Source organism: Phascolarctos cinereus, unplaced genomic scaffold (assembly GCF_003287225.1).
Source record: "Phascolarctos cinereus isolate Bilbo 61053 unplaced genomic scaffold, phaCin_HiC Scaffold_5;HRSCAF=322, whole genome shotgun sequence".
Classification (NCBI taxonomy): domain Eukaryota; kingdom Metazoa; phylum Chordata; class Mammalia; order Diprotodontia; family Phascolarctidae; genus Phascolarctos; species Phascolarctos cinereus.
This window is the reverse complement of record NW_027555958.1, coordinates 134,075,238-134,092,962: the sequence shown is the minus strand read 5'-3', so window position 1 is coordinate 134,092,962 and position 17,725 is coordinate 134,075,238. Positions and strand designations below refer to the sequence as shown.

The following is a 17,725-nucleotide window of genomic DNA, read 5'->3' as shown; positions in this document are numbered from 1 at the left end:
TTCATTCCAGATAACTCTGTCCTGTACTCCAGTGTTTGAGGGGTCTCAGCCTCTCAGCCAGCAATATTAGTAATTACTTCATTTAAGTAATACTTAATTTTTATAATTTTGCTACATTCACTTTTAATTTTTTACTGTGTCATTCTTTCCATTTACATTGTTGTAGTTACTTTGTATATTGTTTTCTTGGCTCTGCTCACTTCACTTTGCATAAGTTCATATAGATTTTTCCATGTGTCTCTGTATTTATCACACCATTTTTTACGACAAGGTTATATTTATTATATTCATGTACCACACTTTATCCATTCCCCAATCGATAGGCATCTATTTTGTCTACAATTCTTTGTTACCAGAAAAAGTACTGCTATAAATATTTTGGTGTGTTATAGCAACTTTATTTTTAATGTCTTCCTTGGGGTATATGCCCAGTAATGAAGTTTCTGGTCCAAAAAGTATAGGCCACTTTATTTGCATAATTTCAAATTGTTTTCTAAAATGATCATACTATCCCACAGTTCTACCAACAATGTGTTAGTGTGCCTATCGTGGCACAATCCCTCCCACATTGATTATTGCCATTTTTGGTTATTTTCATTTTTTTACCTATTTGCAGAGTATGATATGAAACCTCGGGGTTGTTTTAATTTTCGTTTCTTTCACTATTAATGATTTGATGCATTCTTTCATGTGGTAAATACTTTACAATTCTTCTTTTGATAATTGTTTGTTAATATACTTTGACCAATTATCTATTGGAGGTAGCTATTAGTCTTATGCATATTTAGTAATTGTTTACATCTCTTGGATATCAGACACTTTTGGGGGGAAAATTGATGCAAAGAATTTTTTTCCTATTCAACCACTTCATTTCTGATTGTCTTCTTGTTGAGATCTCTGTTAAAAATCTCCTACAAAATTGGTCTTGACACAATTTTAAATTTTCTTTGCCAATAACTAGGTCAAATAGTGAAAGGATGTAATTCTTTAAGATGGCAAATTGAAGTAGAATAGATGGCTAACCCATGTAGGTGGAGAAAATTTCTTCATATGATACTGATGAAAAACAGGTGTGATTTGGGGAAGACTGTTGCTATATGCATTGCAATCAGATAATTAAATTCAAGGCATTATGTTGGTTTTCTTTAGTAAATTGTGTGTACCAGGCACTATGCTGGGCACAGTGTTTACAAAAGACCTCACCTCAGTTTTTCTTTGAGCTCCATTCTTGAAATCAAACTCCAATGTCTGATTATGGTGTGGAGGTGAACCTGTGCTTTCAGATACTACAGCAGTGGAATCTAAGGTCTGTTAGGGCCTATTAAGCTCAATGGGCTTCTGGAATCCACCTGGAGTATGTCTCTCTGTCTGTGTTTGTTGCTTCAGGGGTAATCTAAGTTCAGCAGCATTTCCAAGGAGGGTTGGCTATGAAGTGTTGATTGGTTTGTCAGTGATAATGCATGAAACAGCTAACACATGGAGAGTGTGCAAACTGAGGTGATGGAAGTCATGGTTATGACTCATAGTTATGATATCCTGGACCTATTGAAGTAAGTTCTTTAAACAATAAACTCCTTTACCAAGCACATTTAAGTATTTGTTTACCTAGCACATTTAAATATTTGTTTGCAGATTATTAACAACCTGACAGAGATGGGACTAGTGAGAAAGAAGTGTTTCTAAAAGCTCAAATGTTAAGATCCCTCGATAACTACTTTTCTATTAGAAATAAAGATTAGAAACACAGAGAATTTATAATTCTAGCCAATGAGAGAATATTATTTATTTTCTTAAAATTTATTACTTGTAATTTTTCAGAAACATTTCTTATGTAAAGTGATCTCTCTCTCTGTCTCCCTCCCCATATACATACACACACACATATATATATACACATTCATACCTATACACATCTACATAAGTATTATACATATCTAATAAATATATATTAAACATATATACACATATGTGCATCTACATATTTGAGAGAGTATAGTTGATTCATTTTCAAGCCCAGTGTATAGAAAAACAGACTACTTTCCCTAAGTCTTTGCCATCTAAACACGACATACAGTGTGATACATTAACAAAATATATTACTTATGTAGTCTAATAAATCTGAAAGACATATTTCAGGGACCTGTTTTTGGTCAGAGAAACTTCAAATAATATTTTAGGAATAATATTATTTTTTAAGATGGATTTGTCTTTCATTCTTCAGGCTCATTCCTTAGTTCCTTCAACTGCTCTTCATAATGGCATAGCCAATCTTGCTGTTTGTCATACATAAAATTCCCTCTCCCACATCTGTACCTTTGCACAGATTGTTCCCCATTCCTGGATTGCACTATTACTCACCTAGTCCTCATAAAGTCCCTAGGTTTCTTCTGAGCGTATCTCAGTTATCATCTCCTGAACAATACCTAGGCTTATCTCCTCATCCTTTCAATTGCTAGTGTTCTCCTCTGCCCAAAAATTACCTTATATTTTCTTTTCTATATGGTTCAAGGTTCTACAAACTCTGAAAAGTATGATCTAAGGGCCAAATATAGCTGTTCAAGAGCCCCAGAAAAACATATAGCATCCAGTTTGCAAACGCAAATTATCATTTATATTTATTTTTTTCTGTGTTCATGTTTCCCCATGCATTGATGTAATCTTCTCAGGGACAAGGATGGTTTTATCTTTGTCTGTGTATCTCCAGCATCTGGGAGAGTATGTAGGGAGTTAATTAGGTTTATTAATGAACATGAAAGAAAAAGCCATTGAGAGTGATTGGGTGATCATATCTGCCACTTATTTGAATACCCCAATGTTTTCCTAGGCTTCATGACTTGAAATCATGCATGGCAGCTAGTTATGTCTTATCATCCTTCCTACTTATCTTGGACATCAACTCACTATTGACCATTTTTTCAGACTGCCCCCCCATTCCTGGGATGCTCTCTTTCTTTATTTCTCCTTTGTAAATTCCCTAGCATCCTTCAAGGATCAGCTGAAATGTAACCTAAATGATGACTTAATTCACACCCCTCCCCCATATTAGTGCCAATATCCACTGAAATTAGTTTTTATTTGGTAGAGAAAAGAGACTATAAATAAAAGTTGAAAGGTCCTACCTTTTGTTCATTATGATTTTCTCATCTACCAACTATGGTCCTAGCTCTTCTATTCCTTCTTGAATTTAATTTTTTTTTATAATATGGCTAAAACCCATCTTTGCCATTTTCCCGTTCAGAACATTCTGACCTTGAGTCCACCTCATGGTATTAATTCTTCATTTAGCCCATTCTAAAAAGAGATAGTGATATTATCAGCATGTAAACTCACTCCCCCAATGTACACCAGCATTTCCTTTGTAAACACTGCAAGCAGTGACTTGCCCAGGGACAAAACTGGAACCCAGGTCTTACTGATTCTAAGGTCAGGTCTCAAGGCATTACTCCGCATTATTTTTCAAAAGATTACTCAGAAGTACTAAGAAAAGTATTTTATTGATATTGCCATTAGTGAACATTAACTGAAATCATTTGTTTTGCCAATATGCTATTTTTCCTTTCTTTTTGCATCTCTGGAAATTCCACTTCAAAGCTAACTAGAAAGGAATAAGGATGCATCATTTGCAATGAACTCAGAGGTCAATAGATTCTATACTTCTTATTTGTCTTGATGGGTTTATATTCTATGGGATGCATTTTCTTTAGCAGTTAAGATCAATTACTACTATTATTTGATTCTGATAGTCAACTAGAGAAGGCATCTTAATTTTTAAAGACCTTGATCTTTATGACAGGATTTTCAGCATGCATGAATTAAAGAGCAATTCTATTGTATATTAAAAATGAACGTGGTTCCTTCTTCACTGAAGGCAATTTTCACCTTCATTCACTACCTGACAAAGCCACTTACAGTTGCCCTAAAGATTTTTAGGTCTCTGAGACATGAGGGGAGGCTTGAGTGCTTCATTTGAATTAGAGTACTACTAATAATATATAGAGAGTGTTTAATAGAGTTGGAAAGCAATTTAAATCTAAAAAGAGCAGTATTAATGAAGATATGGAGAAGAAACAATAGTATAGAAGCCAATATTCTGCACAAACTTTTACTTGAGGCATGTCTGTAAGAAAAAGTGAAAGAAGTTTGAAGAACTCACTTATGATTTCTAATCATAATGTTTTGTAATGTTCAATATAATATAAAGGGATTCCTCCCCAGGAAACCAAAAAGCATAGGAAATCACCACTATCTGAACAGGTCCAGTAAGGCTTCAAGAATATGTCACCATATCAAGAAAAAGGAGAAGTGTCTTTATCACCTCCTATAATATCTGCTTGACTTTGAATGCCTATTCTTGCCTATAGAGACAACTACATTGTATAGTTGATGGAGCACTTACTACCTCTGTGTGACTTTGAGTCACTTAAGCTCTTATTGCCTTTGTTTCTTCAACTGTAAAATAAGAATAATAACAACACCTACCTTGCAGAGATTCTGTGAGAGCCAAATGAGATAATATATATAATATATATGCATGTGCATATATACATATATGTATGTATGTTTATATATGTGTGTGTGTGTATGCATGTATACGTATACATATATATGGGTGGGTGGGTATGTATTTTAAAATTCTTACCACAGTACCTGGCAAATAGTAATTAATAAGTGCTGATTGTCTTACTACATAAGACAGAATATTGTCCTTTTGCCATGGAATTCATGTTGAGGTCATGAAGGAAATGACAGGTGTGGTTTGGTAAGAGGCATTATGGTTCTCATACTTTATATTTCATTTAGCATGAAATTCTTGGTTGGATACAATCCAATATGTTGGGTTCTAAAACAATATAAAATTAAGTTCTTCCTCAAATAGCTTACCAGCTAAATGAAAAGCTAAGGTATAAGTAACAACCACAGAGCATTTAAAAAATATAAAAAATCAAAATGAATAATCATTATGAGCTGGGTTAGTCTAGAAGACACAATGGAAGACATAAGGTTTGTGCTGGCCCCAAAGAAAGTACAATATTTGCTTTGACTGAGAATAAAGTAGAGAAAATCCAGGTAGGAGATGAGCAAAATAATGAAATTAATGTCAGGTATTGACTACCATTACCTCTTCACCACCTTATCTGATCCTTCTTTGTCCTTTCAGTTTCTCTATCAGGACCAACTCTTTCTGTTTGAAACTTCCTCCATCACTTCCCTACCTCTCATTATCGTTCTTTCTTTCTTCCTTCCTCTTCCTCCACTCCTTTTTTCCTCCAGTTTCCATCTTTTCTTTTGCCCAATTAAATAGCATTTGTATTTTTTAAACGGAAGATCCTGACATTACAAAATGAAAAAATGGATAACTTTATTTTCATTAAATTGAAAAATTTCTGCAACCAAGACTAGAAGTGAAGTAGGAGGGAAGTAGTAGTAAGGGTAAAAGGGAAGAAAAGAGAAAGGGCTAATAGAAGGAAAGAGGGACTGAAGGAGGCGGTGGTCAAAAGCAAAACACCAGTGGGAGGGGGAAAGGATAAAGGAGAAATAAAAGCAAAAACGGGGGGGGGGGAATGGAGAAAAAGACACAGAAATCATAACTGTGAATGTGAATGGGATGAACTCTCCCATAAAATGGAAATGGATAGCAGAATGGATTAAAAATCATGATCCTACAGTATGTTGTTTACAGGAAACACATTTGAAAAAGAGTGACACATACAGGGTACAGGTAAAGGGCTGTAGCAGAATGTATTATGCTTCAGCTAAAGTAAAAAAATCAGGGATAGCAATCCTGATCTCACACAAAGCAAAACCAAAAATAGATCTTATCAAAAGTGATAAGGAAGGAATCTACATCCTGCTAAAAGGCACCATAGACAATGAAGTAATATAATTGCTAAATATATGCACCAAATGGTATAGCGTCTAGATTCTTAGAGGAGAAGTTCAGGGAGTTACAGGAAGAAATAGACAGCAAAACTGTACTAGTGGGGAACCTCAACCTCCCACTCTCTGAACTAGATAATTCTAACCACAAAATAAACAAGAAAGAAGTTAAGGAGATGAATAGAACATTAGAAAAGTTAAGTATGATAGACCTCTGGAGAAAACTGAATGGGGATAGAAAGGAATATACTTTTTTCTCGGCAGTACATGGCACATACACAAAAATTGACCATGTACTAGGGCATAAAAACCTCACAATCCAATGCAGAAAGGCAGAAATATTAAATGCATCCTTTTCAGATCATGATGCAATAAAAATTATATGTAATAAAGGGCCATGGAAAGATAGACTAAAAAATAATTGGAAACTAAATAATCTAATCCTAAAAAATGATTGGGTCAAACAACAAATCATAGAAACAATCAATAATTTCATTCAAGAGAATGACAATAATGAGACAACATACCAAAACTTATGGGATGCAGTGAAAGCAGTTCTTAGGGAAGTTTTATATCTCTAAATGCTTACATAAATAAAATAGAAAAAGAGGAGATCAATGAATTGGGCATATAACTGCAAAAAAAAACTAGAAAAAGAACAAATTAAAAATCCTCAACTAAACACCAAATTAGAAATATTGAAAACCAAAGGAAAAATTAATAAAATTGAAATTAAGAAAACTATTGAACTAATAAATAAAACTAAGAGCTGGTTTTATGGGGAAAAAAATACAGAAACCTTTGGTTAATTTAATGTATAAAAAAAAGAAGGAAGAAAACCAAATTACTAGTATCAAGAATGAAAAGGGCAAAGCTACCACCAAGGAAGAGGAAATTAAAACAATAATTAGGAATTATTTTGCCCAACTATATGCCAACAATTTGACAATCTTAGTGAAATGGATACATATTTACAAAAATATAAATTGCCCAGATTAACAGAAGAGGAAGTAAAATACTTAAATAACCCCATCTCAGAAAAAGAAATTGAACAAGCCATTGATGAACTCCCTAGGAAAAAATCTCCAGGGCCAGATGGATTTACATGCGAATTCTATCAAACATTTAAAGAACAATTAATTCCAATACTATATAGACTATTTGGGAAAATAGGTGAAGAAGGAGTCTTACCAAATTCTTTTTATGATACAAATATGGTGTTGATACCTAAACCAGGAAGAGTCAAAACAGAGAAAGAAAATTATAGACCAATTTCTCTAATGAATATAGATGCAAAAATTTTAAACAAAATATTAGCAAATAGATTACAGCAACTTATCACAAGAATAATACTATGACCAGGTAGGATTTATACCAGGAATGCAGGGTTGGTTCAATATTAGGAAAACTATCAGCATAATTGAGCATATCAACACCAAAACCAACAGAAACCACATGATCATCTCAATAGATGCAGAAAAAGCTTTTGATAAAATACAACACCCATTCCTATTAAAAACACTAGAAAGCATAGGTATAAATGGAGTCTTCCTTAAAATAATAAATAGCATCTATCTAAAACCTTCAGCAAGCATTATATGTAATGAGGAAAATCAGAAGCATTTCCATAAGATCGGGGTGAAACAAGAATGTCCATTATCATCACTGTTATTCAATATGTACTGGAAACTTAGCTTTAGCAATAAGAGAAGAAAAAGAAATTGAAGGTATTAGAATAGGCAAAGAAGAAACAAAGCTATCACTCTTTGCAGATGACATGATGATATACTTAGAGAATCCTAGAGAATCAAGTAAAAAACTACTTGAAATAATAAACAACTTTAGCAAAGTTGCAGGCTATAAAATAAACCCACATAAATCATCAGCATTTCTATATATTACCAACAAAGCCCAACAGCAAGAGATAGAAAGAGAAATTCCATTTAAACTTACTGTAGACATTATAAAATATTTAGGAGTCTACCTCCTGAAACAAACCCAGGAACTCTGAACACAATTACAAAACACTTTTCACACAAATAAATCAGATCTAAATAATTGGAAAAACATCAGTTTCATGGGTAGGCCAAGCTAATATAATAAAAATGACAATCTACCTAAGCTAATTTACTTATTCAGTGCCATACCAATCAAACTACCAAAAATTATTTTATAGAGTTAGAAAAAATAATAACAAGATTCATTTGGAAAACAAAAGGTCCAGAATATCAAGGAACTAATGAAAAGAAATGCAGGGAAGGTGGCCTAGCAATTCCAGATCTTAAATTGTTTTAAAAGCAGCAATCATCAAAACTGCTTGGTACTGGCTAAGAAATAGAGAGGTGGATCAGTAGAATAGGTTAAAGAAGCAAGACATAGTAGTCAATGACTATAGTAATCTATTATTTGATAAACCCAAAGACCCCAGCTTCTGGGATAAGAACTCACTCTTTGAAAAAAACTGCTGGGAAAACAGTATGGTAGAAACTAGGCATAGAGCAAAATCTCACACCATATACCAAAATAAAGTCAAAATGGGTTCATGACTTAGATATAAAGGCTGATGCTATAAGCAAACTGGGAGACAAGGAATAGTTTACCTATCAGATCTATGGAAACAGAAGAATTCATGACCAAACAGAGATAGAAACATTAAAAAGCAAAATGGATAATTTTGATTACATTAAATTGAAAAGTTTTTGCACAAACAAAGCCAATGCAACTACGATTAGAAGGAAGGTAGAAAATTGGGAAAGAATTTTTATAACCAGTCTCTGATAAAGGCCTCATTTCTAAAATATACAGAGAATTAAGTCAAATTTGTAAGAATACAAGTCATTCCCCAATTGATAAATGGTCAAAGGATATGAACAGACAGTTCTTAGATGAAGAAATTAAAGCCATCTGTAGTCATATGAAAAATGCTCTAAATCATTATTGATTACAGAAATGCAAATCAAAACAACTCTGAAGTACCACAGCACACCTATCAGACTGGCCAAGATGACAAAACAGGAAAATGATAAATGTTGGAAAAGATGTGGGGAAAATTGGCACACTAATGCATGTTGGTGGAGTTGTGAAATGAATCAACCATTTTGTAGAACAATTTGGAACTATACCCAAATGGCTATAAAAATGTGCATACCATTGGGGCAGCTTGGTGGCACAGTGGATAGAGCACTGGCCCTGGATTCAGGAAGACCTGAGTTCAAATCTGGCCTCAGACACATATACATATAACACTTACTAGCTGTGTGACCCTGGGCAAGTCACTTAACCCCATTGCCTATCCAAAAAACAAACAAACAAAAAAAATGTGCATATGCTTTGACCCAGCAATAGCACTTCTAGGGCTATATCCCAAAGAGATCATATAAATGGGAAAAGGACCCACATGTACAAAAATATTCATAGTAGCTCTTTTTGTGGTGGCAAAGAATTAGAAATTGAGAGGATGCCCATCAACTGGGGAATGGCTGAGCAAATTGTGGTATATGAATGTAATGGAATACTATTGTGCTATAAGAAATGCTGAACAGATTGACTTCAGAAAAACCTGGAAAGACTTGTATGGTCTGATGCTGAGTGAAATGAGCAGAACCAAGAGAACATTGTACACAATAACAGCCATGTTGTGTGATGACTAATATTGATAAACTTAACCCTTTCCAGCAACACAAGGATCTAAGACATCTCCAGAGCCCTTGTGATGGAAAATGCTATCCACATCCAAAGAGAACTACAAAAGTTGAATTGCTACTTTTTCTCTTCTGTTGAATTTTGTTTCCTCTTTCTGATGGTTCCTCCTATTGGTTTTAATTTTTACTTACAACTACTAATGTGAAAATGTGTTTAATAGGAATGTAAATGTATAGCCTATATCATATTGTGCGCTATCTTGGGGAGGGTGGTAGGGAGGAAGGGGGAGAAAAATTTTCAATTCAAAAGCATATAGAAGTGATTATTGATAAAAATAAATTAATAAAATTTAAAAAAAAGAAGTAAACTAGAAAATTGGGGAAGAATTTTTACAACCAGTCTCTCTGATAAGGGCCTCATTTCTAAAATATATAGAGAATTAAGTCAAATTTATAAGAATACAAGTCATTCCCCAACTAATAAATGGTTAAAGGACATGAACAGGCAGTCTCAGATGAAGAAATTGAATGAATTTATAGTCATACGGAAAAAATGCTGTAGATCACTATTGATTACAGAAATGCAAATCAAAACAGCTCTGAGGTACCACATTGCACATCTCAGATTGGCCAACATGACAAAACAGGAAAGTGATAAATGTTAGAGAGGATGTGGGGAAATTGGAACACTAATACATTGTTGGTGGAGTTGTGAAATGATTCAACCGTTTTGGAGAGCAATTTGGAACTATGCCCAAAGGGCTATAAAAATGTGCACATCCTTTGACCTAGCAACAGCACTTCTAGGGCTGTATCCCAAAGAGATCATACAAATGGGGAAAAGGACCCACATGTATAAAAATATTTATAGCAGCTCTTTTTGTGGTAGCAAAGAATTGGAAATTGAGAGGATGCCCATCAACTGGGGAATGGCTGAACAAGTAGTGGTACGTGAATGTAATGGAATACTACTGTGCTATAAGAAGTGATGAACAGGCAGACTTCAGAAAAAGCTAGAAAGATTTGTATGGTCTGATGCAGAGTGAAGTGAGCAGAACCAGGAGAATGTTGTACACAGTAACAGCCACATCATGTGATGACTAATATTGACAGACTTAACCCTTCTAGGCAAATCAAGGATCTAAGACATCTCCAAAGGCCTCATGATGGAAAATGCTATCCCCATCCGAAGAAAGGACTATGGAGTTTGAATGCAGAATGAAGCATACTATTTGCTATTTTTTTTTCTTCTGTTATGTTTTGTTTTCTCTTTCTGGTGGTTCCTCCTATTGGTTCCAACACTTACTTACAGTATCACTAATGTGAAAATATGTTTAATAGGAATGTAAATGTATAGCCTATATCAGATTGTGCACCATCTTGGGGAGGGAAGTATGAATGGAAGGGGAGAAAAATTTAAAATTCAAAAGCTTATGGAAGTGATTGTTGATAAATCAAAATAAATTACTAAAGTTAACAAAGGGAAGGTCCTGGAGGTTGCTGGGAGGTGAAGTGGGACAAGAAACAATTGTTAGAAATCCTTGAATTCCAGGATTAGAACACATTCATCTGAAATACACATACATACATGTATGTATATATGAGTATATATAGTATATATGTATGTATACACACATGTAGATGAATGTATAGAAAATTCATAAGTTTTTAAACAAGGGAATGATATGATTGAAATTGAAGCCATGGGTGAAATAGATTACTAAGAGCAGAGAATCGAGACAAGGGCAGCTGATAAAAGATGATAGCTACCTAAGGGTAGGGTTATGAGTTTCAAGCAAAAGTTTCATCAGTTGGAATGATAAAGAAGAAATAAACTGAAAACCATTGGGAAGGAAGAGTTGACAGAATTCACCAACTAATTAGATATGAGAGGCAAAGAAGTGTGAGGCATCCAAAATTAAAAAGGCTTTGAGTCTCATAGAGTAATACAACCATATTTGTTTTTCCTTTGGGAAAAGACCTGGTAAATGTCATTCAGTCAGTGGTTAATACTGAAGAAAGTATAGTAGAACCTAATATAGGTAAAGGTCTCAGAAATTTGAGTTTCTGGGAAAGACAAGGCTCAAGAGAACTGGTTTATTGACTTTAAAGTTAGCCTTTTAGGTCTCCTGAGCTAACATAACATAGACTTCAAAGTCTCTGAGTCTGATTACCATGATTTTTCCAGACTACCAGATGGCTTGATCAGGAAAATGCTACATTTCAGGTATCCTCTAAAGCTTAGTGCACTGTGAACAAGTGCCAGCTGGCCTTAGGGAGCTGGCTAGCAGAGCTAGGAGAGGTTGGGCTCCAGCTCTGGCCCAGCTGAAAGGTGTTGGCCGCTGCTCAATTTCAGCTACTTAGCTGGCTCGAGGAAAAGCCATTGTGTATTCAGGATTCACTGATGCAACAGTAAACCCCAGAGGGGAACAATTGATTTCCAATTAACTAGGACATTAGAGGGGACATAGTGTCTGTCAGAGCTTATCATCTCTATTCAGGTCTTGAGTCTGACATAGCAACCCTATTCTAGTTGTAAAATAGGAATACCAAGGCTAAGGGGTAGAGTATCACATAGTACTGTGGGGCAATAAGATCCTAAATGATAGTACAGTGGCCTAAAGAAATTTAAAGCTCCTATTCCAGGGAATAGCTCACCCGCAAAGCAAAATCCAGGTCAGTGTTTACTAGTTGCACCATGCTTGATGGTATTTTTCAAAGGCTGAATTACAAGTGGGGGGCTTTTCTTTACAATTTCATGGTAGAGATCTAAAGCAGTGCTTCACAGTGGTACAGGGTATGAAGGAGAGAAGGAAATCCCATAGATGAACAAGTATATAAATATTTTCCTTATCGTAGCCTTTCCTTTTACCTGACATTCTTCCCCAACTCTAAACACAGCTTCCTACATATATGTCCTCCTCACTTGAAAGTATATTCCATCTCCTGCAAAGTGTGTTAACTGATACATTTCCATGATAGCCCAAAGTGATCTCTCCTTGGTCTAAACAAGGGGTCCTTAACATTTTTGTGTCATAAACCACTTTGGCTATCTGTTGAGGCCAATGGACCCCTTCTTAGAGTAATTGTTAAAGTACATGAAAGTTATGGAATTACCAAAAAAATTGTGTTGAAATACATTTATCATAATAAAAAATAAACCAATTAACTCTAATTCAGAAACTTTTGTTCCAAAGCACTATGAAATTTACACTCTGAACTCTACAATTTTGTGTGTTGTTTTCTATCCTCTCGATATTTCATGTGTGGTGGTCATGCCTTACTGAGATTATTGCAAGATCCTTGAGGTGAAGGACTATGTGCTTTCTTTTTGGATTGCCAACAATACCTAGCTTGATGCTGCCTTATAGTAGGTACTCAATAAATCCTTACTGTGTGATTGTTGATGAAACGCAAGATTCAGAACAACATAATATGTATGAAAGTGGCACATGTGAGGGAGTGTTGTGGGGGGTATTGTGCTAAGTAAACAATAGGATGGAAATTCATGGACGTGGAATTTCCTGATTTGTGCTAAATCACTGAGTGATGTTGAACAAGTTACTGTTACCAGTTTATTAATCTGTAAAATGAGAAAGCTCAAAGTTTGAGCTGGTGGTCAAACTGGGTGAATATGCTAGTGATACAGTACAAGTGTTTAAATGGATGGAATAAAGTAGAAAAGTAGAGCTTATTTTTCCCATCCTTTTCAGTATCAGTTTTTAAGAGTAAGTAATACAGTAATTTACTTATGAAGAATATATCTTGCCTATAAAAATATAATAACTACCTTGAGTTACCATAGAATTGATGATGTACGAGCTTATAATGATATGAGGTTCAAAAATAAAATTGGTGTCTACTGTGGTTTTTGTAAAATACAGAAATTTCTGTCAAATGAACATTGCTTTTATTAGTGTTACATAAAACCTGAGATCATAAAAGTAAATCTAAACACAGTAAAGGAATTTATTGGGGATCTAAGATCATGTAATGGAGGAAGGTGTTTGCTTTCTGATAATTTATTTCAGAGAAGCTAGATAAATGGAAATTGAATGTGTCCATTAGGCTGCCTTTTGCAGAGATCAGATATCTCAGATAGGCCTTTCACAAGTGCTGGACCACAGTTAATTTTAGGTTGAAATTGTTGAGTGTCTGATGTGTTACTACTTTTTGTTTTTGATTGAAAATGGATCCCTACATGTTGGTTACTAGGTATTCAGGAGGCAGAATTGACGCTCTATCTTGAAGCTTTAAGATACCAACTTTTCTTCTTGCCTCAATGGAGGCCAATTCACACAGAGAGTCACTTTTCTTAAGAAAAACTTTTGAATCCATGCAAGCATTTAGACAAGCACCAAGTCAAGACCCAAAAATTCTGTTACAAACATAGAAATGTCAAGTCTTGTCAAGTCCACAAGAATTTATTAAGTATTTATTCTGTGTTGTTCACTGTATTAAGCTCTGTGGATAAAAATAGAAGCAAAAAACCCCCTCAATTAGTTTACATCTAAATGGGGATTTAAATGTAAATTAAATATAAATTAAAATGGGGATATAAAAAGAAGCTGAAAAGTGGATTTGGAGAAATGGGGATGTATTCGTAATGGACATGATAGAAAAAGAAGCCTGGAGGGTCAGGGGTGAGACACAGAGAGGAATGAAGGAGTGGATATGACTGGCTTGGAAGCTTATCCTTAAAATATACATTCTAGGATGAAACCACCATTAAAAGAAGGCTACAGGGTGGAGGGATCTTAGGATGAGAAGGCTGCTGGAGCATGGTGTAAAAACTAGTATGAAAAGTCAAGATCAGGGCCCAGAAAGGAATGAAGAAATGAATGAAGGGATGTTGGCCTCACAAATTTTAAGGGCAAGTATTACCAAATAATTTCCCTTGCCCAAAATCATACACAATATCAGTATGGCCCCTTGGGACAAGACATTTTTTAAACAAGAAATGCATTTTGATGGGCCCACCAGGATATGTTAGCTGAAAAAAAAAATGTACCTTCAAGTAGCTAAATGAATTGACCCACTAGATAAGGATATTCACTATTTTCCATTTAAAATCTGTAAAATATATATGGAACACAACACTCTTAAGATGCTTGATATTAAACTGCTCTTTCTGACAGTAAATAACCACTGGATGTGTGAATCATGGAACTCTTTGCCATTCTGGTGAAGTCTATGAACTCATCAGAAAAATACTTTAAATGACTAAATACTTTTAATACTTTATTTAAAATACTTTAAATGACTAAAATAAAATAAGATTACAAAGAAACCTAAAGGTTAATGAAAATAATGATATGGTTAATTTTTCTTCCAAAATCATAGACTCCCTGAAATCTATCCTCAGATTCCATATTAAAAATCACTACTGTAGTGGTAAAGGGTCAGCTTTGTAGTTAAAGAAAAAAGGAAAACCTGGATACACCTCTCTTATCTGAATAATGCTATCTGTGTAATTATGGGCAAACAACTTAACCTCTCCATACCCCAGGCAACTCCCAAAAGTAGGAAGGTACCACTGGGATGAACTTGATATTTCCTCAATAGAAGTTCCCTATACTGCTTAAACCATTGGTCTTAATCGTGACCGCTACCATCAAAACGGCAGGACCTGCCTATTTGGAAGTATTATGATACAGGCTACAAAGAATCATAGATAGGAGTTCCAGGGGTGGAGCCAAGATGAGAGTAAAGAAAGCACTCGCTTGAGCTCTCCCAAAATTCCCCTCCAAACCACTTTGAATTGGTACCTTAAGTCACATTCTGAAATGGCAGCTCCAACAAAAGGTCAGAGTGAGACATGTTTCTAGCCCAGGACAACTTAAGAGATAGGAAAGAAAAATCTATGACATGGGGGTGGAGATTGACTGTGAATGAAACACAAGTGGCGGGACTAGGTGATGATGACAACAAAAGCAGCAGCAGCTCAGCTGTCAGGTCAGAGATGTTAAGGGGACCTGGCAACTGGTCAGACAGAGATTATAGAGGACCTGTGTGTGAAATCACTCATAAAATGGAACTGAATAGCAGAATGGATCAGAAACCAGAATCCAACAATATGTTTGCACGAAACACACTTGAAATAGAGAGAGACATTAGGGGGTAGAAAATAATTTATTATGCTTCAGGTGACATCAAAAAGGCAGGGGTAGCAATCATAATCTCAGACGAAGCAAAAGTAAAAATGGACCTAATTAAAAGCAGAGAAATTACACCTTACTTAAAAAAGCACCATAAACAAAGAAGTAATATCATTATTAAACATATGCAACAAATGGCAGAGCATCTTAAAGGAAAAGTTAAATGAATTACAGGAGTAGGAAATAGACACTAAAACTGTGCCAGAAGGGAAACTCAACTTTCCACTTTCTGAGCTAGATAAATCTAACCGTAAAATAAATAAGATAGAAGTTAAGGATATCAAAAGAATTTTAGGAAAGTTAGGTACAATGGCCTTTGGAGAAAACTGAGCTGAAAGGAATATACATTTTTTTCAGCTGCATATGGTACCTTAACAAAACCTGACCATGTACTAGGACGTAAAATCTCAACACCAAATGTAGAAAAGTGGAAATATTAAATGTACCATTTTCAGACCTAATTCATTAAAATTATGTTCAATAAAGAGTAGTGGAAGCATAAATTAAAAATTAAATGGGAACTATGTGATCAAATCCTAAAGAATGAGTAGTTAAAAGACCAAGTAATTGAATCAATCAACAATTTCATAAAAGAGAATGATAACAATGAGGCAACATTCTAAAATGTATGGGATACAACCAAAGCAGCACTTAGAGGAATTTTTTTTAACCTCTAAATGTGTACATCACTAAAAGAGAGAGCAGATCAATGAACTGGGCATGTAACTTAAGAAAAAAAAACTAGAAAAAAAAAACAAATTAAAAACCCCCAATTAAACACCAAAATGAAAAGCCTGAAAAATAAAAAAGAGCAATAAAACTGAAAGTTTAAAAAAAAATTGAACTAATAAATAAAACTAAAATCTGGTTTTATGAAAAAAGCCAATAAAATAAATAAACCATTGGTTAATTTGATTTTTTAAAGAGGAAGAAGAAAAAATTACTAGTATCAAAAATGAATTTTTAGGGCAACTAGGTGGCGCAGTAGATAGAACTCTGGCCTTGGAGTCAGGAGGACCTGAGTTCAAATCCAGCCTCAGACATTTGATACTTACTTGCTGTGTGACCCTGGGCAAGTCACTTAATGCTGATTGCCTCACCCCCCCCAAAAAAAAGAATTTTTGGTGAATTCACTACCAATGAAGATGAAATTATAGCAATTATGAAGATTTTTTTCCTAGTTGTATGTCAATAAATCTAACAATGTAAGTGAAATGGATGAATATTTACAAATATATAAATTGCCCAGATTAGAAGAGGAAATAGATTATTTAGATAACTTTATCATAGAAATAGAAATTAAATAAGTGATCAATGAGTTCCCTAAGGAAAAACTCCTAGGACCTGATGAATTCACACATGAATTCTACTAAATATTTAAGGGACAAATAATCTCTATTCTATATAAATTATTTGAAAAAAAAATCAGTAAAGGAGTCCTAAACAATTCTTTTTATGACACAAATATAGTTTTGATACCTAAACGAGGAACAGTAAAAACAGAGAAAGAAAGCTATAGACCAATTTCCTTAAGTAATATTGATGTAAAAATTTTAAATAAATATTATCAAGGAGACTACAGCAATATATCACAAAGGTCATATACTACGACCAGGTTAGATTCATGCCAGTAATGCTGTTTGTTCAATATTAGGAAAACAACCAGCATCATTGACTGTATCAATAAGAAAAGAAAATCATATGATTATCTCAATAGATGCAGAAAAAGCCTTTAACAAAAGCCAATATTCATTAAAACACTAGAATGCATAGGTATAAGTTCAGCCTTTCTTAAAATAAGTAGTATCTACCTAAAACCAAGAACAAGCATTTCTGTAATGGCGATAAACTTGAAGCCTTCCCAGTAATTACAGGGGTGAAGCAAGGCTGTCTATTATCACCACTATTATTCAATGCCATCCTAGAAATGCTAGCAATAGCCATAAGACAAGAAAAAGAAATTGAAGGAATAAAAATAAACAAGTGGAAAACAAAACTATCACTCTTTGCAGATGATATGATAGTACACATAAAAATTCCTAGAGAATC

General features: G+C 34.5%; 1 protein-coding gene across 1 annotated transcript in view; it reads left to right on the top strand.

Annotated features, from left to right (window-relative positions):
- NKAIN2 (sodium/potassium transporting ATPase interacting 2) overlaps nt 1-17,725 on the top strand; it is a 1,318,805-nt gene that overhangs the window by 414,814 nt on the left and 886,266 nt on the right. The gene's annotated exons all lie outside the window — the stretch shown is intronic.